The 26,965-nt window shown below is 47.2% G+C and overlaps 1 long non-coding RNA gene across 1 annotated transcript; it reads left to right on the forward strand.

Annotated features, from left to right (window-relative positions):
* Window positions 1-14,559: 14,559 nt before the first annotated feature.
* On the forward strand, window positions 14,560-25,967 carry LOC119235747 (uncharacterized). Its single transcript, XR_005122905.2, has 4 exons — window positions 14,560-14,925; window positions 21,254-21,548; window positions 21,662-21,796; window positions 22,661-25,967. It is a non-coding gene; the product is annotated as an uncharacterized LOC119235747 (long non-coding RNA).
* The last annotated feature ends 998 nt before the right edge of the window (window positions 25,968-26,965 follow it).

The following is a 26,965-nucleotide window of genomic DNA, read 5'->3' on the forward strand; positions in this document are numbered from 1 at the left end:
TTCTGGGTGCCTGAGCTTCCCAACCGCCATCGGTGGGCCTGTCCCTCACCTGTCTGGCCCACTGTCTGGCCCAAGGTACGACGTTTGAACCTCTATTAAAACACTCCTTTTCCACAAGGCCGGGAGGGAGTGCACTATGGTCGTGGGCTACGGGTGCTTCGGTGGTGGGGACACTGTGGTAACACCACCTGAAGGAGGGGGAGCCTACCCTTCTAAAATATGAATAACAGTGTAAACCAACATTACCTCAATAAAAAAATAATTTAAAAAAAGTAAATAAAACACCTGTTTTCTATTCCTTGGGGTAACATCTCCACCGCAGGAGTGGGAGCACCTGAAGAAGAAGGAATACCTGCACACAGTAGGTCTGCTGTAATGACAATGATACCGGTTGACTGCTCCCCCTGTGTGCAAAGGCCTGCACAGGTAGAGTGGGGTGGGCCAGGCAAAGTGGGGAGACCCCCTTGGGAGGGAGCACACAGCCTGGTGGATAGAGCGCTAAGGGGAGTAGTTCTAGGAAGGAGATTCTGCTGTGCCCTCCCTGAGCTTAGAGGTCTTTAAGAGAAACAGTTGTGGGCTTGACCTAATGACAGGACCCAAGTCCTGGCACTGCCACTACCCCTAACACACCTTGTGACCTTGGGTGGGTCTCCTTGTTCTCTCTGGGCCTCAGTTTTATTGCCTATAAAATGGCCGTAATGAAACCAACCTGACTTGGTTATTAGGAGAAGTAAATAACACAACAGAGATGAAGGTTCTTTGTGAAATGCAAGGCACTAGAAAACACATTTCTTTATTATAACAAATCTACGTAACCATGATGTGACAGGACGAAACAGGCCTACCCCCACGGTTCAGACAAACCTATTTAGGAAGGACAGGAAGAGTGGTACAAAAACTCCAACCATTTCAGAAATGGGCAAATGAAGGCATTGTGGAAATTATTTTCTCTATGCTGGGATGCCATCTATCACAGGGAAGAAAATTTAAAACTTGGAAAGTGACTTGGATTCAGTTTCTGTTTATGGAATGCCTGCTCTGTGTGGGCTTGTCTTTACTTTTTTTTTTCTTTCTTTTTCCCTCTGGGCTTGCTTTTAAAGCTACAGTTTATGAACTGCCATATGCAGAACCAGACACTAAACAGCTGACAACCTCTTTTGATCCAAAAAACCCTATTAACCCATTTCACAAATTGGGGAACTGAGGTTCAGAAAGGGAACTGTTACATTAATCTCATTCAGGCCTATGCATTCCTGTGAGGCAACTGTGATGGCCCCCATTTTATGACTAGAAAAACTGAGGCCCAGAGCGGAGAAGTGATGTGGCCCAGGTCACACAGGCGCTAGGGAACAAACTGGGATATATGCTTAGGGGAGAAAACTCATAATCATGAAAGCTGGCTGTGGATATTTGAGAGCTGAATGATAAAAATAAGCCTAATGGTTGGTTCTGGAGCACCAGCCATGTGCCAGTCTCCATGCAAAGCTCCTTATATGCCCCGCAGGCCCATGAGCTGGTTGAGTGGATGAGAAAACAGGCCCAGGAGGGTGCTGCTTAACCAGGACCACCCACTGGTGGTAGGCCTGGATCCCTGCCCAGCTCTTATCTGTTCCACGGTACTGGCAACAAAGAGTGAAGCTGTAGGGCCAGGAAGTGTCTTGCCCTGTCCTGCTCTGCCTTGGCTCTTTTACCAGCCTATGCAAAATGAGAGCAACCCCAAGGGGCAGCTGAGGCAACCTGCCTTATCTGCCCAGCCCTATCCCGGGCCATCTGGGTGAGGTCCAGTAACTCCACAGCTCCAAAGCCTACAACCCTGGAAACCTTTGAACCTGGAACCCTGGCAGTGGACCTATCCATCATCCAGCTGCCCTCCTGGGTGACAGGCTCAGCCCTTAGAGGAACAAGGTCTCCAGGGAGACAGGATCCTTGGCAGCCCTCAGTCAATTATCTGAAGTCGGAAGGCCTCAGAAGTTAGCCTCTGACCTGGGAGACCATCAGGAAGGGTTTCAATGGACCCAAAAAAAGAGGAAGAAAGCACATGTGGTGCCCTGAGCTGTCCTGAACACCTTCTACTCTTTTCCCCAAAGCAAGGATATATATATTGGAGGCAGCAAGGCAGGAAAGCACACAGAAATATTCCACTGGAGCTTACATCTTAGTTCTACTCCTCACCAGCTGTGTTCCCCAGGCCAAGTTATGTAACCTCTCTGGGCCTCTATCTCCCCAATTCCAAAACAGGTTAATTATACCTTCTATACGGGGTTGGCGAGAGGGGTAAATGAAATAATACATGGGAGGTGCTCACAGTGCCTGGCATATAGTAACTGCTCAGCACCTCCGCACTGTTGCTCCATTTCAATGCTGGTCTCTCTTCCTCTGCCAATAAATGGAAAAATAAAGGCTTGTTGCAATTTCCAACGTATTCACATAGCAGAGCCAGGATTCAAACCCAGGGTGCCTGTGCCAAGACCACTATTCCAAGCAGGCATGGTGCAGGGATAGCCCATGTGGAGGCTGGAGTTAGAGGCTGGGGGGAGGGGGGTTTCTTTGGCGAGTTGGACGGGATGAGATGGCTTTCCTCTAGCTTTAAGCCTAGTGAAGGGGTTTCAAGGAGACCTGTCAGAGAGGTGTTGGGTGGCTGTACCCACATATCTGACTCTTGCCCAAGAACCCCAAAGGGGGAGGGCTGTCTGAAGCAGCAGAGTCCAGGGCAACAGCAAGAGGAACTGCCCGTTCAGGCAGGTCAGGTGTGTGCTGCCCCCAGACCCAAATTGGGCCACAGGAGCAGGTCAACCTGGTCAACCTTAGATCCAGATGAGGAGAGTTCCCTGAAGGGGCCACAAAGCCTCAGTGAAAAGAGGCTGGAGTGTCCTGGGATGTCTTGGGAATGGGGGTGGGAGGAAGGCAAAAGCAACTGGCTAGTGGAAACTTCTGCCTTCTCAAGGGATCTGCAGATGGGGGACCCTGCAGCCACTTTCCCCAGTGCAGCAAACTCAAGAGTGGTCCAGGTCACACCTTCTTGGTCCACCTCAGCAGTGGTGGATGGTTCCATGCCTGGTGACCCAGCTCACCCCAAACGCCCACCAGGCAGGCAGTTAACACCTGGAACAGCCCTCCCCTGATGATGTCTACAAAACAACTCTGCGGGCATTCTGTCCACATTCGGGCCAGAACTCAGGCTGCGCTACCTAAAACAGCAACCTGGAAGACAACCGCTTACCCCCCCACCCCCCACCTTTGTGCTTTGCCTTCCTCCTTGTCTCACTCTCCCCACCCCTTCACCCCCTCTTCTGCCTTCTGGGATCACCTCCTACACAAACTACTTGCACCTAAGTCTGTCTCAGTCTCCTCTTTGTGGGGAAACCAGAGGAAAATTTCCAGGAAAGTGTCCCCCCAACAAGAAAAAGAGTCAGCCCCCCTCTCCCTCTGGTGGTTTAGTAGTTAAGTCTCAGCACTATCAAGCTACCACTGCTGAGACCTGAGTTCGATCCCCAGCCAGGGAGCTGACCCACATGGCGCAGCAGACATCTCTTGACTCACCCACTGCTCCCCTCAGCTGTGTATTTCAGTAGATCCGCCTGTTCAGCTCCCCACTCTGTCTCTGGTGAATCCTCTCACTCTCTGTACCTCTGGCCTACACCCCATATATATGCATAAATAAATAAATCTTTAAAAAAAAAAAAAAGTCTGCTTTAAAGCCCAGCCAAGCAGGGAAAGCACTTTCTAAGTCAAGAACTTGTGAGGCTGTCCCTGACCCAGGACCAGGGCAGCCCCTCCCTGAAGGGGTAAGAACCACAGTGAGCAGTGGGCATGAGGGCAGAGGCTCAAAGGGCAGAAATAGGGGTGCCCACCATGAGACCCTGTCCCACTCCAGGCTCCAGCCGCCAACACAGTCCCACCTTTTGACCTCTGCCCCTAATGTTCCTCTGTCTCCAACTTCATGTCTCCTCTGTCTCCAACTTCAGACAGGACTGGCCACAATACTCCTGGGGTCCTTCACAAAATGAAAATGCTGGTCTTTGCTGGAAAATCAAGATTTTTGAGATAGTGACAGCAGAACATGAGCCCAGTGCAGGACCCTTCTATGCACAGGGCCTCTGGGACTGCACCTGCCACAAGGCATGAAGCTGGGCCTGGCACAAAGGGCCCAAGGGCTGGCAGTCCTGCTTCCTTCAGATCCCTCCTTAAATGTCCCATCATCAGAGACGCTTTCCCTGATCAGCTGTCTAAACAGGGCCCCCAACCCCTACCCATTCCCATCCTAGAGTTACCTCTAATCATCCTTCCCGCCTTCCAGCCTCCCGCCATATTGACTGTTTCTTCCTTCCAGCACATCTGCCTGGAGGATGGAGCAGTGCCCATCCTGCCTGTGTCCTGCTGCATCCCCAGAACTAGAACGGCTCCTGACACACAGCACATGAGCACCAAAGACTAACGGCAGGAAGGGACAGAGGGAGGAGGAAGGAAAGAAGTCTCCCCATGTGGAGCAGGCTGGGCTGGGGGAGAAGAAATCTTTGAATAGTCTGAAGTTGTGACTCTCACTGTCTTCCATTACCGAACTGAAACTGTTTCAGGATTTACAGTGATTGGAAACTTTCTTTTAACCAGTGTGTCCTGTGAAGTCACACTAGCTGCTGTAGGTTTCAAGCAAGTGACAAGGAGACCCTGTAAGCAGAAAGTCCAAAAGGGCAGGGGGGACAGAAGGCAGCTGTTTTCTTTGCTACAATGATCACGAGGCCCAACTAATTCCAGGTGCTACCCTCAGATGCGCCCCCACCTCCCTTATACAGATGTATACCCTTCAGTTTTGCTACGTTTATTTTCCACAAACAGTCCTTTGAGCTCATTCCTTGTGTGCACATAAAAGGCTTCCTTGTTCCTATTTATGACTGAAGTTTCCGCTGTGGGTCTGGGCCATAATTTACTTAACTTACTGAAGGACATTTAAGTTGTTTCCAGTCTTTCGCTTATAAACAGTGCTGGAATGAATGACCTTTTCACCTATGTGCAAGGCTATTTGCAAAACGAAGTCCGATCCTTATTGCTAAATCGCTCGTCTGCATTGGGCTAATGTACACACACCTCTGAGTGATGTATACAAGTGTCTCTTTCCCCTCGATCACTGACTAGTATTAACATTTTGGTCTTTGCTAATCTGCCAGGTGAAAAATGGAATCTCAGTTTTCTTTTACTTCACATTTCTCCTATTATGTTGTGAGATAATAACAGTGCCATGAGGTAAACTAGTCGTTTCTATGAAAAACTAGTGATCAGGAAAAGCTCTTTAATTTACTGACATGGAAAGAAAACACACAAATCAAGGTGTGTTATACTGATTTTTTAATTCTGTAAATAGATTATGAATGAACATCAAGTTCATGTTTCAATGTAATCATGTCAAAGTGCCCTACTGTCACAGCAAGAGCTTCCCAGACCTGTTTCTACTTTAAATTAGGGATATATATGAAGCTAAGTGTTTTGTTTTGTTTTTTAAAGATTTATTTATTTTATTTATACCAGCACTGGGTACAGTCAGAAGCGCAGGAGGGTGAGAGAATTCACCAGAGCCAGAGCGGGGAACAGAACAGGCGGACCTATGAAATACACTGCTGAGGGGAGCAGCAGGCGGCAGGAGAGGTCTGCACGCCATGTGGGACCCTCGCCCAGAGGCCAGGGATTGAACTGGCGCTGCAGAAGCTACGGGCAGCTTTGCAACCCAGCGCTCAACTGCTGCGCCACCGGGGAGGCCCTGAAGCTAAGTGTTTTTAATGGAGAATTTTGGTTTTCTTTTAACCAGCCTTATAATCAAATTGTTCTGAATAAATCTTTTCCCTTTGAAAAAAAAATAGATCAATATAAGATCAAAAATCAAAAATAGATCAAAATAATATCAAAATAGGATAAAAAGTAAGATCAATTGCATATAATCATATCAAAAAGCAGTAAAAACTGAGGAATAGAAATAATGCAATATCAATACAAGGAAATCTAAAAATATTGCTAAAATTAAAAATATATATAATAAATACATGCAGAGACAGACTATGTTCATGGATTGGATGACTCAATTTGTTAAAACAGCAATTTTCTCCAAATTGATCTCTATAGTCAACTCAATCCCCATCCCTCTCCTGCAGATATTTATGCAGAAATTGACAAGCTGATCCTAAAATTTCTGTGGAAATGCAAGGAACCCAAAATAGGCAAAACAACTCTGAGAAAGGAGAACAAAGTGGAGGGCTTATACTTCCTGATGTCAAAATACACATAGCTAAAGCAGTGTGGTAACTGATGTACAAATTGACATACATCTTCTCCTCTCAGTGTCAGGGAGAAGAAGCTTTAGATGCAATAGAAGATGAAATTTTTAATAGCAAACAGGACTTTTTAATACCAAGAAGATGACATGATGTTTGAGGAGGGAAAAGCTACAGGAGGAGGAACACTTCAGGAGGTACCAAGAGTCTTCAGAAAAGCTGAAGAGGCTCTGCAAGAAACAAGGAAGGGGCTCTGGGTCATGCACAGTCCCACGTGGTCAATGATTGCTCCCCTGGTGTTTATATTATGAAACCAGCCCATGCCAGGCGTTAATGGAACTGGAGCTCAATGCCCTTGCAGCCTTGGGGAAACCCTTCATTCCTCTGTGCCTCAGTTTCTCTAGTGCTGAAATACCTCTATCTTGAAAGGGCCCTACCAGACTTTGCCAGTCTGTAAAAAGACCTGAGATCTCTCAGCTCCAAGCAGGAAAATTCAAATGTGTCTGAAACAAACTTTGATAGACTTCAGAAAGTCAGGGAGCAGGTCTGAAATCAGGCAGCAACCTAAAAAATGATCTCCTGGGCATAGTAAAGAGACAAAAAAATTTTAAATTTGTTCTTTAAAAGATGTTAACGCCAATGTTATTTTAACATCATTAGTAAGCCGTTACTTACATACCATAAAATTCACATCTTTTATGTGTATGAGTCAGTGACTTTTAGTAAGTTTACAGAGTTGTGCAATCACAACCGCAATCGAACTTTAGAACACGCATCCGTCCCAAATAGATTCCTCGTGCCTATTCCCATCCCTGCCCCCACAACTGCTAGTCTCTTTTCTGCCTTAAGATTTTGACTTTTCTAGACATTTTTAATAAGTGGAATCATGCAGAATGTTTTGCTTCTGCCTTCTTTCACTTGCAGCTCTGAGTCCAAAGTCATCAGCCATCCAGAGCCAGACTGGACTCAACATGGAGGATCCCAAGGTCAAACAGCTGGCTGGACTCACACTTCGGGCCTTGCCGCTCCAAGTGGGAGGTTGACCAGCCAGCCACACTGATCCTAGACTCAGACAGTCTGTTCCTGACATTCATCCCTGTTGTAGCATATATCAGGACCACATTCCTTTTTTTTTTAAGATTTATTTTATTTATATATTCATACAAGAACTGGGGTATAGGGCGAGGTGCAATGGGAGGTGAGAGGATTCACCAGAGACAGAGTGGGGAGCAGAACAGGTAGGTCTACTGAAATACACTGCTGAGGGGAGCAGCAGTCAAGGCAGGAGAGGTCTGTTTCGCCCTATGTGGGTCAGCTCCCTGGCTGGGGATTGAACTCATGCTGCAGTGACTGCTTACAGCTTCATAGTGCTGAGACTTAACCCCTTGCACCACCAGGGAGGCCCAGGACCACATTCTTTTTAATGGCCAAACAATATTCCACTGCATGAATAAATCACATTTTATTTACCTAATTAACCATTAGTAGACATTTGGGTTGTTTCCACTTAGGTGAAAAGATCATCTTTGACTGGAGTGGGTGTAATAGGAATTGGTGCCTGTAGGCATAGTGGGTACCCAAATACCAATTCTGTCCTCAGGTGACCAAAAAAGGGAGTGTCTTGCCCAGGTCCCTCTAAACATGAGTGCTGAGTGAGGAGTGTCACCTGCTGGGAGTCCAGGAGATCTGGTCTGGGTTGAATGTCCAGAGGCACCTGGACAAACTGCTGCTCTGTTCCCCAAAAGAAGCCCAAGCCTTTGAGTACCTTGAGACTAAGATTAGAATGAAGAACTCGAGACACTGGTGAAAGGAAAGATTTATTGAAATATGACAGAGCAAGAAACAGAACTCCAGGGAGACCCCTTAAACAAAGCCTCCTTCAACAAAGGCTGGTTTCAACTTATATAACATTAAGATAGTGACAGGAAATGGGGGGCTGCTGCATCCCATCAGGAGGTGGAGGCCATTCAGGACGGCACATGCGTAGCTGCAGATCATGCTTCATCATAAGCCAAGTGTTGAGAAAATGGAGGGCAAATCCCACACAGAGGCAGAGATCTTCTCATTATGAGTAGGGGGACCCTACTCAGCTCCCTCTGCACATGTTCCATGGCCTGATTTATGCTTAGTCAAGGTCGAGCTTCCTTGCTTCTTCAGGTCACAGGAATTCAGTGGGTTGTAAATATAAATATAACTTGGCATATAGCGTCATAGGCACTTTATGGCATGGGACACCTTGAAACTTCTATATGTGCCTTAATGAGGGCTACTTGAATTATTTTGGGATTCCAATGGTCAGCTCCTTGTTCCCATTCTCCCTCAGCTAAGTTGTGGGTTTCCAAGAAAATGCCCATGTGAGACAGCACCCTGACCCCAGGCTGGGAGGTGGCACTCTCTGGCTGATCCCTTATGAGCCCCCACCCTGCTTGTGCACCCCCATTCAACTCTCTGCTGTGGTTGCCCCTGGAGCAGAGTGCTTTTCTTTTCTTTCTTTTTTTTAAAGATTTATTTATTTATATAAGAACTGGGGTACAGACCAGAGATGCTGGAGGGTGAGAGAATTCACCAGAGACAGAGCGGGGAGCATAACAGGCAGACTGACTGAAGTACACTGCTGAGGGGAGCAGTGGGTGAGTCAGGAGAGGTCTGCCGCGCCATGTGGGTTGCTCCCTGGCCGGTTGGGAATTGAACCCGTGCTGCAGACACTGCGGACAGCTTCTAGTGCTGCGCTCAACCCGCTACGCCACCGGGGAGGTCCCAGAGTGCTTTTCAAAAAGCTCACAGCCACCTTCCTTCCCACCAAAGGAAACGGTCACCATTCCCCTCTATCAGGGCGAGAGTAGCCTGTGCCCACAGCAACTGGCTGGTGAGGGGCCGGGCCCTCCACATGTGTTTTAGCATCTTTGAATCTTAGTATCAAGGTAGTAACTTTGATCTTTCCGACAAACCACAAAGCAGGCATTTTCACATACACACACACACACACACGTACACACACGTGCACACACACGCACACACATGCACATTCTCCTTCACAGAGCAATAAACTAAGGCCCAGACACAAAAAACAAGTGACTGGGATTAGAATCCAAGTTTGTCTGACCCCAAAACCATTTTCTTTCTTCCACGTCAAGGGCTCTCTGGACCAGACTGAAGTTGTGTTATCATTAACAGCAAATATTTGGAGAGCACCTGTGATGACTAGGTGGGTCAGGCTGTGCAATCTGGGAAGACAGGAGCCCAGGACTGAGCAAAGGGCAGGAATAGGAGGGAGACAGGATTGCTCAGCTGTGGTCTGTTCTGCCCAAGTAGCCAGAAAACACATCTCAGGTGGGGTGGAGGGAAAGCACCAGGTGATCTGGAGCTAAGGGACCAAGGACAGAAGTGGAGGCACCATAAATCCAGGCTGAAATGGTAGTTTCCAAACTTACAGCAAATGCAATCCCTCACTGGGATGCACTGGTGCCTGACTACACCCCTGACATCTGATCTAATTGGTACGGGGAGCAGCTGGGTGTTTTAAAAAGTATAACAGGCCCTGGAGGTCTGACAGGAAGAGGTGGCCATGACCTAGCTTCAGGAAGCCTGAGGTTCCAGGGAAAGGAGCCCAAGGCCGAGGGCTTTGGGCTGGCCCAAAATGGCACTGGGGGGTGGGGAAGATTAGTTGGACTGTGAGAGGGGAGGGCAGGAGGGAAGGAGGGAATGAAAAAGCAGAGAAGCAAAAACCCAGGCAGTGCAGTGAGTTTGAGATCAATTCCTATCACTAATTTTCTGTATGACCTGGGACAAACTGCTTCCCCCCTCTGGGGCTCAGTTTCTCCCTCTGGAGAAAGGAATTGGCCTTGATGACAGCTGAAGATCCTTCTGGCTCCAGGGCTGGAGGTTGCCCTGGGCCCCAGCAGGCCAGGCCTCCTACTGTGTGAGACAGGCCCAGATGGAGGTCTGGATCTGCAGTCAGGGCAGGGGGCAGGCACAGAGAGAGCACCCCGGCCCCACCCTGGATTTCCCAGACACACAGTCACTGCCAGACATGGTTTGTGGAAATTTCCTCTCGGCCCCTCCAGGCCAACGTGCCCGTCCTTCCAACTTCCGAGTGGAAATTTCCACTCTCCCCTGACAGCCTGTGGGAGCTGTGCCTCAGAGCTGGAGTCTGGGAGGGATGGGGTAGGAAAACCATCCAGGGTAAGGCCACGAGGGTCCAGGCATCTCCCTTCAATAAGCATCTATGGATCACCTCGCCTGCTGGGGCTGGGCATCCGGGATGCTGGGCAGGACAGGTCAGGGCAGTCTCCAGCCTCAGGAAGCATACCCCTTCCTGGAGGGAGAGAAGAGTCACAAATGCTGAGAATAAAACGGGTGAGGAAATAGGAGTGGGGCTGCAGGCGGGAGCCCATACTTCGGAGAGAGGATAAGCATCTGTGTGATTATCTCAGGGAAGCCCTGCAGCAGGGTCCTGGGAGGAGTTGAGGTGATGACATCAGTTTCCTGTGGGCTCTTCCTGTGGTCAGGACTTCGTATGTTATTCTTAGTGTTCCAGGGAGCCCACAGGAGGTTGGTGAGTAGTTGAGGACAGGGTCTGACTTATACTTTATTCACTTGCTTACTTATTTTGTAAGGCAGGGCCGATACAGTCACCTGCCTCCGCCTCTCTGTAGGGCATGCGTTCCAAGCCCCAGTCAGTGCCTGAAGCTGATCCCTAGATACAGTTTTCCCCTGACATACACACTTATGATACATTTTAATTTCTAAATTAAGCACCATAAGAGATGAACAACAATGACTAACAATCATGCTAATGATAAAATAGAGGTCCTCCCTAGTGGCCTAAGAACCCCCCAGTCTCAGAGTTATCACCACTACAGCATGAGTTCCATCCCCGGCCAGGGAGAAACCCACATGGCGCAGCAGACCTCTCCTGCCTCGACTGCTGCTCCCCTCAGCAGTGTATTTCAATAGATCCTCCTGTTCTGCTCCCCACTCTGTCTCTGATGAATCCTCTCACTCACACCCCCACACACACCTCTGGCCTACACCCCAGCTCTTCCATGCAAAAAAAAAAAAAAATCTTTAAACTAATAATAATAATAACAATATAGAACAATGATACCAACACTGTCATAAAAGTTATGTGAATGTGGTCTCTCGTTCCCTCTCAAAATATCTGATATTTTCAGATCTTGGCTGACCATGAGTAGCTGAAACCACAGAAAGTGAAGCACTAAGGGCGGAACTTGGATTTGTCTCAGTATCAGGGACAGGCGCTTCCCCAGGCTTGCTCTAGTTCCATGAAGCTGGCCTATATGCACCTATTTTACTGCAGAATGAGCTTCCACAACAAATACTACACAGTTGTATAATTTAGAGGCATCTGCAGTGGAAGGTGGGGGGCCGGGGAGGGAGAAAGAGGAGGGGGAGGCAGGGATGGGGAGGGTAGGCCCCACTCCTCCTCCTGCGGCTCCCTGATGGACTTCTGCTGGAGGGAAGGGACGCGAGCATGGGAGCCACCAGCCTGGGTGGAAACTGAAGAGCCCACAGGAAACTGATGTCACCTTGAGTTCTAACCCTCTAGGGGCATCACCCCCACAAAGCCAGCGTTGCACATGCCAGACCGAGGTGGGTGAGGGCACCAGGATCTCTTCTCCTGCTTTCAAGTAGTTGACATGGCAAAAGCACTAGGCAGGGCAGTGGGGTGGAGAAGCTGACGTTAGAAGGTCTCTGGGGCTGCTGTGGAGTGGCCAGAAGAGTGTAGAGGGGCCAGGACAGGAGTAGGTGGGCTAGAGTTGAGGCTCCTATAAACATCCCAGCAAGTGATGCTGGTGGCCCAGGAAGAGAGTAGTGGAGGAGGTGGTGCAAGCATCCAGGAGTCTGCCTGCTTGTCCCTCCACTGTCAGATCATTTAGTAACCCCCTCCCTGCAGGACACATACATGGAACCCCACACTGACCATTCTTGCATTTCTTCCATCAACAAACATTAATGGAGTGCTCAGACATACCTGACCAGGACCCACCCTGCTCAGCAGCCATCGGGGGCGCCTCAGCGTACCCCATCAAGTCCAAAAGCCTAGTCCTGGCTGACAAAAACTTGCGTGACCTCCCAGACTCCTGCCTTTCTATACCCCCTCCCATTCATAGACCAGCCACCCCCACATGCTGCCACCTTACCTCTCTCAGCCCTCCACATGCTGCTCCCTTTCTTTAAAACATCTGCTGCTGCTTTTTCAGTTGTTCAACCCCTGTTTACTCAGCTCAGGTGCTGACTCCTCCAGGGAGCCTTCGCTGACTGTCTTCCCATCCTGTTCCTACTTGACTGTCCTCTGTGCTTCTGTTGGCTCCTCAGATACCTAACTAGCACCCACCACACTGTGATAGCTTGTCAATGCCCCTTCCTCATGCCTGCTGTTTCTTTGGACCTTTGCAGCTGTTCCCTTTGCCAAGAACACACAGCCCCCTGCCCACCTTATTATGGACATCCTCATCTGCTGAAACAGTCACTATTACGTCCCCTCTTTCATTTTCTCCATAGCACTCTTCATGATCTTTTTTACTGTCTGACTTCTACACTGGAATCAAGCTCATAAGGGCAGGGACCGTATTGTCTGTCTTGTGCAAAGCAGATCCAGGGCCCAAAACTGTGCCTGGCATATTGGAGGACTCAGGATGCATTTGCTCAGTGAATGAATGGAGAGGCTGATTTTGAGTAGTGCCTTATGGGACCTTCCAGTTCTTAGACATCTAAAGAGAAAGGGGAGGAAGGAGAATGGGGGTAAGGGACGTGATGCCTGATCCAAATCAGAAACGGAGCCAATGGGTGATCATCTTCCCACCAATATCCAAACCCTCCTCCCTTACTGCTCAGTGAGTCAGCCAGCAGGAATGTCTTTGAGCCTATTTGGGAAAACAAGAGCAAGGAGGTTATTGCAGGCCCCTATCTTATTGAACGCCTGGAATTCCAACCAGAATGGGATCTAACCTACTGGGAGCTGGTGTTGAGAGCGCCTCCTGCTGGCTCTGCCATGGGTGAGCTACGGGTCAGTGACAACCTCTCAGAACCTGTTTTCTCCTCTGAAAATGGGCTAAGAATCGTAAAGACACTTGGAAGATTCAAGATGGGATATGTAAAGTGCTTATAAAGTGAATCAAGTAGTAAGACTCGCTGTAAAACAAAGACAAGACATGCAGAAAGGAACAAGAAAGAACAGAGAGGCAACATCAGAGAGAGGCAGGCGGTGAGTAACCCAGTGGGAGAGCCCAGTCTGACTGGTGGGAGTTTGTTTCTCCCAGAAGAGAAAGAGAAATTTAAAACATCCAAACTTTAGCACCCACTCCCTATTCAAAATGAGCTTCTGAGTTCTGAGTCCAGAACGGGCAAACATTTCTCTGCGATGTCCAGAGAGTTGACAGAAGTCGAGCACAGAGTAGGGGGGGGGGGTCACTCAGATGGGCAGGTGTGGTAGATTATGATCCCCTTTCTCAGCAGTCTGCTGGGAGAGGGTCTGCTTTCTCTATCCCTTAGTCGCAGGGAGGGAAAACAGCAGACTGGAAAGACTGCTGTCAGAAGGGGGTGCTGGGAGGGACAGCGAGCAGTGGTGGGAGATTGACTTGTCCTGCTCTCCCCCAAACGCCAGGCCCGGTACTAGGTGCTTCATTAAACCCAGGACAGAGTAGATCCCTTTCTGGGAGGGATTATTCCCATTCTACAGATGAAAGTGTGGAAGCCCAAGGCCAGTAAAAGTTATGAGAATTAGAAACTGAATCCCATTCAAAGTGACTCCAGAAAGTTCTGCGCTGCTTTTGCCTGGGAATTGAAAGGCCTGCACTTGGGAGCACAACGGGCTGTGATCCTAGACCAAGTCCTTTCTCTCTGGTCCAGGTTCTTCCTCTAGACAAGGAGGGTGGACCCTGAGCTGCTGACGCTGACATTCTCAGAATTCTGGACAGATGCCTCCCCCAGCTGAGTCAGGAGGGAAGCTGCCAGATCACCCTGCTGCCTCTCATCCACCTCCTTGCCCCAGGCCATGGGTCAGCGGCCCAGGGAGAGCACCTCTCCCACCCCAGCCCCAGACTGTGTGGTGCCTCATCACTGTGTGGAGGGGGGGTGTCCACCCCTCCACTCCTCTAGCCCAGGGATCCTGCAGCTTAGCCCAAGCCACTCAGTCTGCAGCAAATCTCAACAGTTTGGGGAAAAGAAACCAAAGATTGAAATAGGGGAACCTGGAGGAGGGCGGAGCAACATGGCGGCGAGGAGACGCTGCGAGTAAGATCTCCCATTAAAAAAAGTTAATAGGGAGGAAAAGCGGCAGGTCCCAGTGAGAAGTGGGATACGGAAGATAAACGGGTGACGCCAGCAAACTACCCGAGGAAGAAACTGGCCATAAAAGAGGACTAGAAGGGAGGGAAGCGCAGAACCCTGCTCCCCTCCCCCGCCCACAGAGGCGGCACTCTCCGACCGGCAGAGAGGAGGGAAACAACAAACCAAAACGACCAACAAGAACAAACGACGCAGCAAGCGGGACTGTGAGTGGAAAGGAACTATTGCAGCCACCACACCCCGTGAACGGGAGCTGAGGCGAACCCTGCAGGATCCGCCGCGGCGGTGAGCGAAGGCTCCGGGCGCCATTAGAGAAGAACAAAGACCCCGGGAGACGCGCACACAGCCCGGGCTGCCGGTAAGCTTGCGCGGGAAAGCGGCGCACTCGGCGCGCTTGAAAAGCAAGTGCAGACCTGGATCGCGGCTGCCCAGGTCCCCGCGCCTGCGACCTAGGCTTGCGGGGAGACGACCTAGGCTTGCGGGGAGACGCGCGGAGGTCCTCACTGAGATGAAGGTCCCTCCCTGAGTAAGCAGGAACCAGGTGCCCAGGCACGGGAGCGGTGCAAAAGGCGCCATTCCCGCGCCACTGAACTGGGCTACAGCCCGCGTCCTGGACCTGAGGGCTTTGAACTGAGACCCGGGGCACGAAAATTCGGGGCGTGGGTTCTCCACGACGGTGGGGCACAAGGCAGACACAGCACCCCAAAGCTGTTGAGGTGTACCCTACCATTCCCGCTCTGTTCCCTGTCCCACGGGGTGGGGGGAGGCGAAAAACAGCCCCCCAAGGACAATAGGAGAGATCTCTGGCGCCACCTAGCGACCAGGAAAAAAAAGTCACTAACACCCCATAAAACAGGAAATTTCTTAAGACTGCTTGAAAAGGGCAGAAGGCTTCTGGAGGACCCAGTGGCCAGCCGGGAAGTTATTCCACGCCAGGCCCCTTCCAACCAGCAGTCTGAGCCCACAGAGGGAGCAGGCACCCACGTCCGGGGCAGACCGGGTGCGCAGAAGAGTGTGCCTGAAACCGGAGGCGCAGGGACTGCATCCCGCTTCGCCATTTGAGAACAGGGACATTTCTTCAGTAAAAACTGCCTAAAACCAGCAGAAAGCTCCCCCAGAAGACAGAGATGGCTCCTGGAAGAGCCAGAGGGGAGCGGAGAAGTACACCCAAGATGTCAGTCAGTCCGAGCAACACAGTGTCCCAATGCATACGACAAATTAGAAAACAGACAGTAGGGAGTAGAAGAACCACACGCAACCTAAAAACTCCTCAGGAAAGAAGCACACCACAAAAAGAAAACCACTCCCCAGATTGCAACGACAGCAACTTGGAAGAACTTCTGAGCCTTCCAGAAAGAGAATTTAAAATTGCCATGATTAAAAAAGTGATAGATCAGAAGAAGGAAATTGAGTCCCTAAAGAGGGAAGTAAGAGAAATGCAGGAGATCAAAGAATTAATGGAGGAACTAAAGAACTCTGGGAAAAGCAATGAAAGCAGAATAGATGAAATGGAAGAACGAATAAGTAATCTTGAAGACACAGAAATAAAAAGAACCAAAACAGAAAAGGAAAGAGAAGTACGAAGGAAAAAGAATGAAGAAAGACTTCGGGAACCATCTGACTCCATGAGGAAAGGAAATATAAGAGTTATAGGAATTCCAGAAGGAGAGGAGAGAGATGTAGGAACAGAGAAAATATTCATGGATATAATTGAAGAGAACTTCCCAAATGCGAAGAAGGAGCTGAAAATTGATATACAAGAAGCAAGAAGAACACCAAACTTCCACGACGAAAGGAAAAACACAGCAAGACACATAATAGTAAAGCTCCCAAGAATCCAGGACAAGGAAAAAATAATGAAGCTGACAAGAGGGAAGAAACAGATAACATTCAAAGGAAAACCAATCAGGCTGACATCAGACTTCTCTGAAGAAACACTACGGGCAAGGAGAGAGTGGAGGGACATAGTCAACAGACTCCAAGAAAACAGATGCCAACCAAGAATACTCTATCCCGCAAAGCTCTCTTTCCTCCATGAAGAAAGAATATGGACCTTCCCAGACAAAGAGAAACTCCGGAATTTCATTGCGACTAAACCCCCACTCCAAAAAATACTACAAGGAATCCTAAAGCCAGAACCTCAGAGGGACGAATAACAACGAAAGAAGACCAAAAAAAAAAAAAAAGTTATTAAAAGAATAAATAAATAAAATCAAAGGAAAGACAAACATAATGGCAAATACAGATGCTAACATATCAATATTAACTCTAAATATAAATGGACTAAACTCTTCAATAAAAAGACACAGAGTTGCAGCCTGGATTAAGAAACAAAACCCAACCTTTTGCTGTCTCCAGGAAACACATTTAGCTACAAAAGATAAAAATAGGCTCAAAGTCAAAGGATGGAAAACAATCCTACAAGCAAATGGGCCAAAAAAGAAAGCAGGAACAGCTATACTTATATCAGATAAAACAGACTTCAAACTCAAAAAAATAAAAAGAGACCCCAATGGTCACTACATTATGATTAAGGGGACAATACTTCAAGAAGAAATAACACTCATTAACATATACTCACCAAACGAAAGAGCACCAAAATATATCAGACAACTGTTGTCCTCTCTGAAAACAGACATCAGAGAAAACACATATGTAGTGGGAGACTTCAACACACCACTATCAACAATGGATAGATCAACAAGACAAAAAATAAGTAAAGAAACTAAAGCTCTAAATAAGGACCTAGAGCATTTGGGCTTAACAGACATCTATAGAACACTAAACCCAAAAAAAACGGAGTACACATTTTTCTCAAGCGCACACGGATCATTCTCCAGGATCGATCACATACTGGGGCACAAGACAAACATCAACAGATACACCAAGATTGAAATCATACCAACCATCTTTTCTGACCACGAAGGCATCAAACTAGAAATAAATCATAAAAAGAAGGCAAGGAACTATCCTACCTCATGGAGATTAAAAGCCACACTACTGGAAGACCACTGGACTAACGAGGAGATCAAAGAAGAAATTAAAAAATTCTTTGAATTGAATGACAAGGAGGACACCAATATCCTAAATGTATGGGATGCAGCAAAAGCAGTAATAAGAGGAAAATATATAGCAATAGAAGCTCACATCAAAAAACAAGAAAGAACTCAAAGAAACAACCTAATCTCGAAGCTCAAAGATCTAGAAAAAGAACAACAAAAAAACCCCAAAACCAGTAGAAGAAAAGAAATAATAAAAACCAAAGCAGAAATAAATGAAATTGAAACTAAAAAAACAATCCAAAAGATCAATGAAACCAAGAGCTGGTTCTTTGAAAAAATAAATAAAATAGACAAACCCCTAGCCAGGCTCACAAAGGAAAAAGGGAGAAAGCACAAATACACAGAATCATAAATGAAAGAGGAGAAATCACAACGGACACAGCAGAAATCAAAAGAATAATCAGTAACTACTATGAACAGTTATATGGAAACAAGTTCAACAATCTAGAGGAGATGGACAAATTCCTACAACTCTACAATCACCCAAAGCTAGATAAAGAAGAAATAGAACACCTAAACAGACCAATTACAAGCAGCGAAATTGAAATGGTAATTAAAAACCTCCCCAAAAACAAAAGCCCAGGACCTGATGGATTTACAAATGAATTCTACCAAACATTCAGAGACGAATTAATGCCTATCTTTCACAAACTCTTCCAAAAAATTGAGAAGGAAGGGACAATACCAAACACGTTCTATGAAGCCAATATTACACTAATACCAAAACCGAATAAGGACAACACAAAAAAGGAAAACTATAGGCCAATCTCCCTAATGAACATTGATGCAAAAATCCTCAATAAAATTTTAGCTATCAGAATCCAACAATGTATCCATAAGATAATTCACCACCACCAAGTTGGATTCATTCCAGGGGCACAAGGATGGTTTAACATCCGAAAATCAATCAATGTTATCCAACACATCAACAAAAATAAATATAAAAACCATATGATAATATCAATAGATGCTGAGAAAGCTTTCGACAAAGTGCAACACCCATTCATGATAAAAGCCCTTGAAATTCTTGGGATACAAGGAACATACCTCAACATCATAAAGGCCATCTATGACAAGCCAACAGCCAGTATCATTCTCAATGGTGAAAAGCTGAAAGCAATTCCATTAAGACCTGGAACAAGACAAGGATGTCCACTCTCACCACTGCTTTTCAATATAATACTGGAAGTCCTAGCCAGAGCAATAAGACAAGAGAAAGACATCCAAGGAATCCAAATAGGAAAAGAAGAAGTCAAACTATCACTATTTGCAGATGATATGATAATATACATAGAGAACCCCAAAATCTCCACAGAAAAACTAATTCAACTCATCAATCAATTCAGTAAAGTGGCAGGATACAAAATCAACACGCAAAAGTCAGTAGCCTTCCTATACACAAACAATAAATCTGAAGAAGAAGAAATCAAAAAAACCACCCCTTTTATTATCGAAACAAAAAAAATCAAATATTTGGGAATAAATCTAACAAAAGAGGTAAAGGACCTATACAAAGAAAACTATAAAACACTGTTAAAAGAAATAGAAGAAGACACAAAGAAATGGAAAGATATCCCCTGCTCATGGATTGGAAGAATAAACATTATTAAAATGGCCATCCTACCAAAAGCAATATACAGATTCAATGCTATTCCAATCAAAATCTCAATGGCATTCTTCAAAGAAATAGAACAATTATTGATGAAATTCATATGGAATCACCAAAAACCCCGAATAGCCAAAGCTCTACTGAAAAAAAAAAGAAGGAAATGGAGGCATCACACGCCCAGACTTCAAACTCTACTACAAAGCCATAATCATCAAAACTGCATGGTATTGGAACAAGAACAGACATACAGACCAATGGAATCGAATAGAAAATCCAGAAATAAACCCACAGATTTATGGTCAACTAATCTTTGACAAAGGAGCAAAGACTATGCATTGGAGCAAAGAAAGTTTGTTCAATAAATGGTGCTGGGAAAACTGGGTCGCTACATGCAAAAGAATGAAGCTTGACCACTACCTCACACCATACACAAAAATCAACTCAAAATGGATTAAAGAACTAGACATAAGACCTGAAACCATAAAATACATAGAAGGAAATATAGGCGAAACACTACGGGATTTGCACATCAAAGACATCTTTACAGACACATCACCCAAAGCAGTGATAGTGAAGAGAAAGATAAACAGCTGGGACTACATCAAATTAAAGAGCTTCTGCACAGCAAAAGAGACAATAACAAAAACAAAGAGAAACCCCACCAACTGGGAGAACATTTTTGCACCCAACACTAATGATAAAGGACTGATCACAAAAATCTGCAAAGAGCTGATGAGACTCAGCAACAACAAAGAAAATAATCCAATCAAAAAATGGGCAGAAGAGCTAAAAAGAAACTTCTCTGAAGAGGAAATGCAAATGGCCAGCAGACATATGAAAAAATGTTCAACATCACTTGTAATCAGGGAAATGCAAATCAAAACTACCTTGAGATACCATCTCACACCAGTGAGAATGGCACATATTAAAAAAACTAGCAACAACAAATGTTGGCGAGGATGTGGAGAAAAAGGAACTCTTGTGCACTGTTGGTGGGAGTGCAAACTGGTCCAACCACTATGGAGAGCTGTGTGGAGATTTCTGGACCTACTAAACATAGAGCTTCCATATGATCCAGCAATTCCACTCCTAGGTATTTACCCAAAGGACACAGAAACATCAATTCCAAAGAGCACCTGCACTCCTATGTTTATAGCAGCACTGTTTACAATAGCTAAGCTTTGCAAACAACCCAAATGCCCAAAAATAGATGACTGGATCAAGAAGATGTGGTACATATATACCATGGAATATTACTCAGCATTCAAAAAAGATAAACACATGCAATTTGCAGCAACATGGATGGCACTGGAAGGGATCATGCTCAGCGAAATAAGCCAAAAAGAAAAAGAAAAATACCGGATGGTCTCACTCATAGCAGGAATCTAGAAAACTTAAATAAGGGACCAGGAAAATGAATATAAGAAAGTGAAAATCAAAATCAACAAAAAACTATGAACCAGAGACACTTTTTGGGGGGTGGGGGGCGGGAGGGGAAGGATTGGGGTCAGAATGGGGCGTTTGCAATTGTATGGGGGAATATAAAAATAAAATTTAATATTAAAAAAAAAAAAGAAAAAGAAAAGAAACCAAAGTATCAGGTCCTTAGGCACCTACCGCCCCCCCCTCCCCCAAACAAAACAAAACAACAACAACAACAACGTTGAGCCTTCTGGAAGCCCCACAGGTCAGATTTAGGCTAGTGTTTCTCAAACTAAATTAAAAAAATAATTACTTCAGCCTCCCAAGAACTTAAACTTTTGTAAAATTAAAGAGAGATGCTTGACAGTGGTGATGGCTACAGAACACTGAGTCTACTTAATGTCGCTGGTCTATATACTTAAAAATGGTAAAGTGGTATGTTTTATTTTGCAATAACAACTTTTAATGGATACCATTTTTTAAAATGATGCAAATACTAGCCTCAACTTTTAATAGTATGCAACAGGCTTTGTAAGATTGTTAAAAAAGTTTCTAAATGCTTACTTTCCATTTCTGTGCTTATCTCCTTGCAGACTAGTAACCATCTATGGCCTGGCAGTGATCCCAGAAATGCCCTTGATGGCAGGTATCCAGGCTGAGAGGTGGGCACTGGCTTTGCAGAGCCTCTCAAGAGATTTGCCAGAAGGAAGAAGACTCCTGCCCCCCTGCCCCCTAGCAGGCCTTTCTGGTTCCCAGCCAGTCAATCCCCAGCAGTTCCCACCAGGCACACGGGTCTGATTTGTGATTGGACCCCACCTTCCACCCCATCTGCCTCCCCGGGCCTTCTTGATGGACACTTTTATTGAAGTGTCCCAGTCAGTGGCCGTGGTAAGCATCAGGGGCTGTGGGGTGGGAGATGGAGTGGGGCTGTGGGGTGGGAGATGGAGTGGCTTGAGTTGGGGAGAGAAGTTCAGGGTAGAGACACGCTTTCTTTGCTCTAGTCACTATATCAAACTTGGTCCAAGCATCAGCTCCTACAGGAAGTCACCCTGGGCCGGCAGCCAAACCAAGAGCCTCCATCTGTGCCTCCACATCATAGAACAGTCCCCCCACACTTGCATAGAATGGCTGCAATGGTAAGTTCAAAAGCGGTGCCTATTCCTGGGGCCAGGGTCAGGGCGGAGGGCTGGCCTTGGTGGAAGGTGTGGGCAGGGTTCAGGCCTTGCTGGATGTCCCAGTGCAGGGTACTGTATGCACAACTCTGAGCAGCAGCCTGGTGCTTGGAGCCCCAGACTCATCTCTGCCAGACTGTGTGTGGGTGGGGTGGGGGGTCATTAGAGTATGGCAACTGTGTCTGGGATGTCACACCTGGAGCACAGTGGCTTCTGTCTCTCTGAGCAATGGTCATCATCAAGGGCTTTGAAAAAATCTAGACACCTGGCCTCCAATTTTAGGAATTCTACCACCAAAGGTCTGATGAGGGTGCTGGGTCTCTGTATTCTCTGTAATTTGAAAAAGTGCCATGTGACTCTGATGTCCAGCTGGTGTCTGACCCATGAGGCTCGAATGTTTGGTGACCATGGCTGTAGAGGTGCAGCGTGCTTCTGGGGAGAGATATAGGGTCTCCTGTGGCCTCTGGGGAGGGGACCTGAGGGACATCAGAGCAGAGAGAGTCACTTTTTATTATATACCTTTTGTACTGGACTTTGGCGCTCAGACAGTTGGACTGACTGTAGTTGCTGTCATCTGTCAGGGACTGCAGGTCTGGGCCTGCGGTCGGGGGGCAGTGGGTGAAGGGCAAAAGTGGGTGGACAGAGGAATGGGGAACTGCAGAGCACACGTCCCAACTCAAGGGGGCAGCAGCTACCAGAGCCTGCAGATTCTGTTTGTCTGGGTGGAATGAAAGCCGAGTTTACCAGATCTGGTTTTTTCAAGATAAGCTTGAAATCAGATTTTCAAGTGGAATTAATTGTCGACTAATTTAAAAATTTCAAACACAGCATGGGCCAAAGACAACATGCAGACGAACTCTGGCTACAGGCCACCACTTTGTACCTTGGGATCGAGCAAGATGGACCCAGCCTGAAAAGCCAAGGGAGAGCTATCCTTTCTTCTAGAAAATTTGGTTCATGCCCCTTGGGGGTGAAGACAAAGACGGTGCCCCCAGCAGACCACGGGAGTCACCTGCCCAGAAATAATGATTTAATTCAACCTTTCACTGTGTGCCAAGCTCTGTGCTGATACTGGGATCCTGTGGTGAATGTGACAGGTGAAGTCTCTGCTTTGGGGGCCCTTTATTCTAGCTGGGGAGACATATTTGAAAATAACTTCTTATGAATAGAGCTGTGATACATGAGGAACTGCAGCATTTAAAGCATTTAGACTCCTGACTCTAGCACTCCTAGTATGTCACTGTGGGTAAATCACCTAATCGAAGCCTCAGTTGCCTCATTTCTTGCCTATGAAATGGGCATAATGTTATGGGGTTGTTCTGGGGATTGAGATAATTCAAATTATTAGCTCCTGCTGTGGAGTCGAGATCTGTGAGAACACTTGCGAGCCTGAGCAGAAGACCCCTACTGACACCCTCCCCCACCCTAGGCCATATCGGGCTTCTTGCCAGAGAGGGGAGCCAGAGGCCTGTACCACCGTTCTGCTGGGGTGGGGCAGCAGTGGGCATCTGGCTAGCCTTGCCTTTTTCTTCTTCCCTTGGGCCCCTTTCACAGCCCACTTGTCTTCAAAAGGACTTGTCCAAGGGCAGGGAAGGTACTTCTCTTGACCACACAGGGTGAGAACCCCTCCACTGAGACTGCTGCATCTCGGAACTCATCAAACCCTACAACTAAGTTTTTTTAAATCCGGGTGCCTGTATAAAAACAAGTCAACAAAACTTCCTGGGAGCCCTTATGTGCAGAACACCAACTTCCACTGCCAGAGGCCTCCGACACTGGGACACTTTGGACCTTTTATTTGACGTGGACGAAGAGGGCGGAGGAAAACAGCCAGACTTAAGTGCTGACACTGTTTCTGGGGCCTGGAAGTTCAGCTCAGTGGGGGAAACATCAGTGGCCAAGACTACTCCCTGGTTCCAGGTAGAGAAGACCCAGAACCACAGCTTTGGATTTGGAAGGGAACTCCAGGGCATGTGATCCAACCTCCGGCACAAGGGGGAAGCTTCTCTAAGGGAGCAGGGCCTTCATCTTCCAATTGTTCCTGAATTAAATGTTCAGAGAACTGAATTAACAGTAAAGCCACCAAACCCTGCTCTGGAGGACAGATTTGCCCAGGGTGCTGAGACACCCACCACTGGAAATCAGAACTCTCCACTGGGGGAATAACACTGATGGTAGAAAGGAATATCTTTCTGAAGGGCTGGTGGGTGGGGATGAGACCTCGTCCCCAGAAATATCAAGAGAAGGTCAGTCTTTTTAAGGAGGGTGGCATTGGATGGATCTGGGCAGAGTTGAGTTTTTCAGCAAGAGAGGGGGCCCCCAAGCTGCCAGAGCAGCCCCCCACCCCTCCGCTTGTGCAGGGCTGAAGTCAGTGGGCCTAGATTATACTCTTACCAGCTGACGATCTGGGGCAAGTTACATAACCTTCCCTCCCAGCTTACATCTACATCACAGGGCTGGGATTGAGAACTTACATAACAGTGACTGGAAGTAACTGCTCAATAAGTAGGTTTGTTTGTTAAGGTCTCACCATTTCCCTGTCAACAGTGGAATTTGCCCACCTCTGGTTCCCAGGTTCCTCAGTGTGGTGCAGGTCACATCTAGGGCTCCAGGGGAACCCTCCTCCCCAGCTCAGACCCTCACCACCTCATCTCTGCCCTGCCTCCACAGCCTCTGGCTGAGGTCTCCATGGCATCCTCCTGCCAATTCATCCCGCCCCATTCTCTCGCCCTCAAAATGACCTTTCAGTGCACACCACCAACCTGTGATCTACAGCCTTCAAAGGGTCGCCGTCGCTTAGGATAAAGGAAATGGAGTCGGGCCCCTTCTCTGAGGTCCTGTGGTAACTACGGCGGGTTCTGAGCATGCTGCAAGTACCAGCTTGCCAAGGCTTTAATAATTGCTTGGGTCCATATTTGACTTCTCTAAGGACTTGCTCAACTTTTCCCTCCTTTAAGCATCTCTGACCACTGAAGCCCGTGGTTATTCCCTCCATCAAACCACTATAGTACAGACATCTGGTTGAGAACAACATTCTCACATGTCCTGCAGCTCTCCTCCTCCCCTCGTGCCAAGCACACAACAGCTGGAATACCATTGCATCTTTTCATCTTTAGTGTACAGGTATAGTCCAATGGGTAGAACACTCTAGAGGTTTGTTAAATATGGGGCTGGGGCCTTCTTTACATCCTTCAGACCTCTTTTGTACTGAGGCCAATCACCATGTCCAAGTACAAAAGCCTCAGGAAGAAGGGATGGCCTCTTTTCTCCCTCAAGCCAAAGGAAACAGAGCATGCGTTGCAGCGACAGCCCCAGGCTGCTGTCACAAGACCAGGGCCTTACGAGACTAGCTGATGACAGAAGTGCTGCCAGGAGAGGCCGGAGATGCCCACTGGGGTCAGGACTGAGGACACCCAGGCCAGGGGAGTCACAGACTGACACTTCAGAAGCTATACCTGCCCCCGCCCCCCAAAACCCTTTTCCTCCAAGTTATAGGCAAAGAGCTTTGGAGTGGTGGGTACTTAATTAAACCTAGCTCAGCCATCTTGTCTTATCTAGGAGAAAATTGAGGGCTAGGACTAAACGCTTCTGTAAAGGGCAGAGGTGAAACAGAAAAGCCAGGGGTTCTGATTTTGCCGATAAGATGTACTCCCTTCAGTTCCCTGCTACACTGCTGTCACGAGGTGGGCACTCAGAACCACCGTCTGACACCAAGCCGCAGCCACCATGGCGTTGTAACTGGGGAATCCTCTCCACTCATCTTGATCCTTTGCCTTTCCCTGAGCTGTTCCCATGCCCACATCCTTTATGAACAAATCTGCTGCCATCTGTAGGACACCTAGTATCATTACTCCTAATTTCTATCTTCAGATATTTACATGCCCAATTCTAAGGACTGGATTTCCGAGGCACCACCTCACCCACGCAAACAAACACCTACCATGTGCCAGAAACCAAGGAACTGAGGATGGACGATGCCGAGTCCCTGCACACAAGCCTCACTGTGTCCTCTTTGTTGTCTGAACCTATTACACTCAACTACACTTGAGCTTGCTCTTGTGTGCCCTGCGAAGTCCTAACTTTCAATTCAGATTTTTTTCCCCAGAATTCTAACAAGTGATCATTTAGTCTAATTTGTAAATGAATTCAAGGCACATAAAAGCTGCATAATCACTCCCAATTCAAGAGTATAACTTGGCTCACTCCCTGGTCTCTAACTGAAATTCTAAGTATGTATTTGAAAGAGTTCTATTTGAAAGAGTACTCTCAACTTAATCCTAACTTAGGAGGTTAAGGGTAGGAGTCTATCATCCTTATAAATTTGGTAAAACCCAAATCAAGAGGAAGCCAGAGCTGTGGGGCACACGCACGGTGACACCAGAGCCCTGAGCCGGCCGCAGGACCAGCTTCGCTGTCCAAGCTCTCATCAGAGGTGGGAGCTTCCAAGAGGTTTGATACAGATGCCGGAAAGCAAATAATCCTATGTAATTAAGGCTATTTCACACAGGAAAGTTGCCAAAGGCTTTCCCTGAATTGAGAGGTAATGCTCTAACGACAGTGATGGCTTCTGGGTACAAGATGTTGTAATTGCCAACCTGAACCACACAAGTCAAACGCTACTCTGGAAAATAAAAGTTCCCTTTATCAACTCAAGGAGTTGCTACAGTGGCACAGAAAGTTTTAATCTTCCAATTCCTGAATCATAGCTTCTACCACAGAAAATACTAGGGCACAGCCGCACCCCCCCCCCAATTGAAACGTGAAGCTAGCGAACTGTCGAATATCTAATTTATCTTATGATTTCCATTAAAATGTCCTCTAAAAACACAATTTGTATTTAATCTGCCTTTTTAGTAGGGACTCAGGCACAAAAAAATTGCTTGTTTGCAAATAAACATCTGAAAGACTATCATAACAGCTGATCTGGGCCCAGGCTTCACAACAAAGTGACGATTGTGGAAGAAGACAATGAGAACGCCTGCAGAGCTAGAAACTCAAAGGGCAGAGAACTTGCAGGGATGTGTGTGCTGGGTGATTTCTACCAGCCAGAGCCCCCGCTGGAACACACAGAAACCGGGAGGGTCACTGTCACGTCACAGTTTATTACCTGGACAGAAGGAAGCCACTACCACC

This window comes from Talpa occidentalis, unplaced genomic scaffold, assembly GCF_014898055.3.
Source record: "Talpa occidentalis isolate TD23 unplaced genomic scaffold, MPIMG_talOcc4v2.1 talOcc4.9, whole genome shotgun sequence".
NCBI lineage: Eukaryota > Metazoa > Chordata > Mammalia > Eulipotyphla > Talpidae > Talpa > Talpa occidentalis.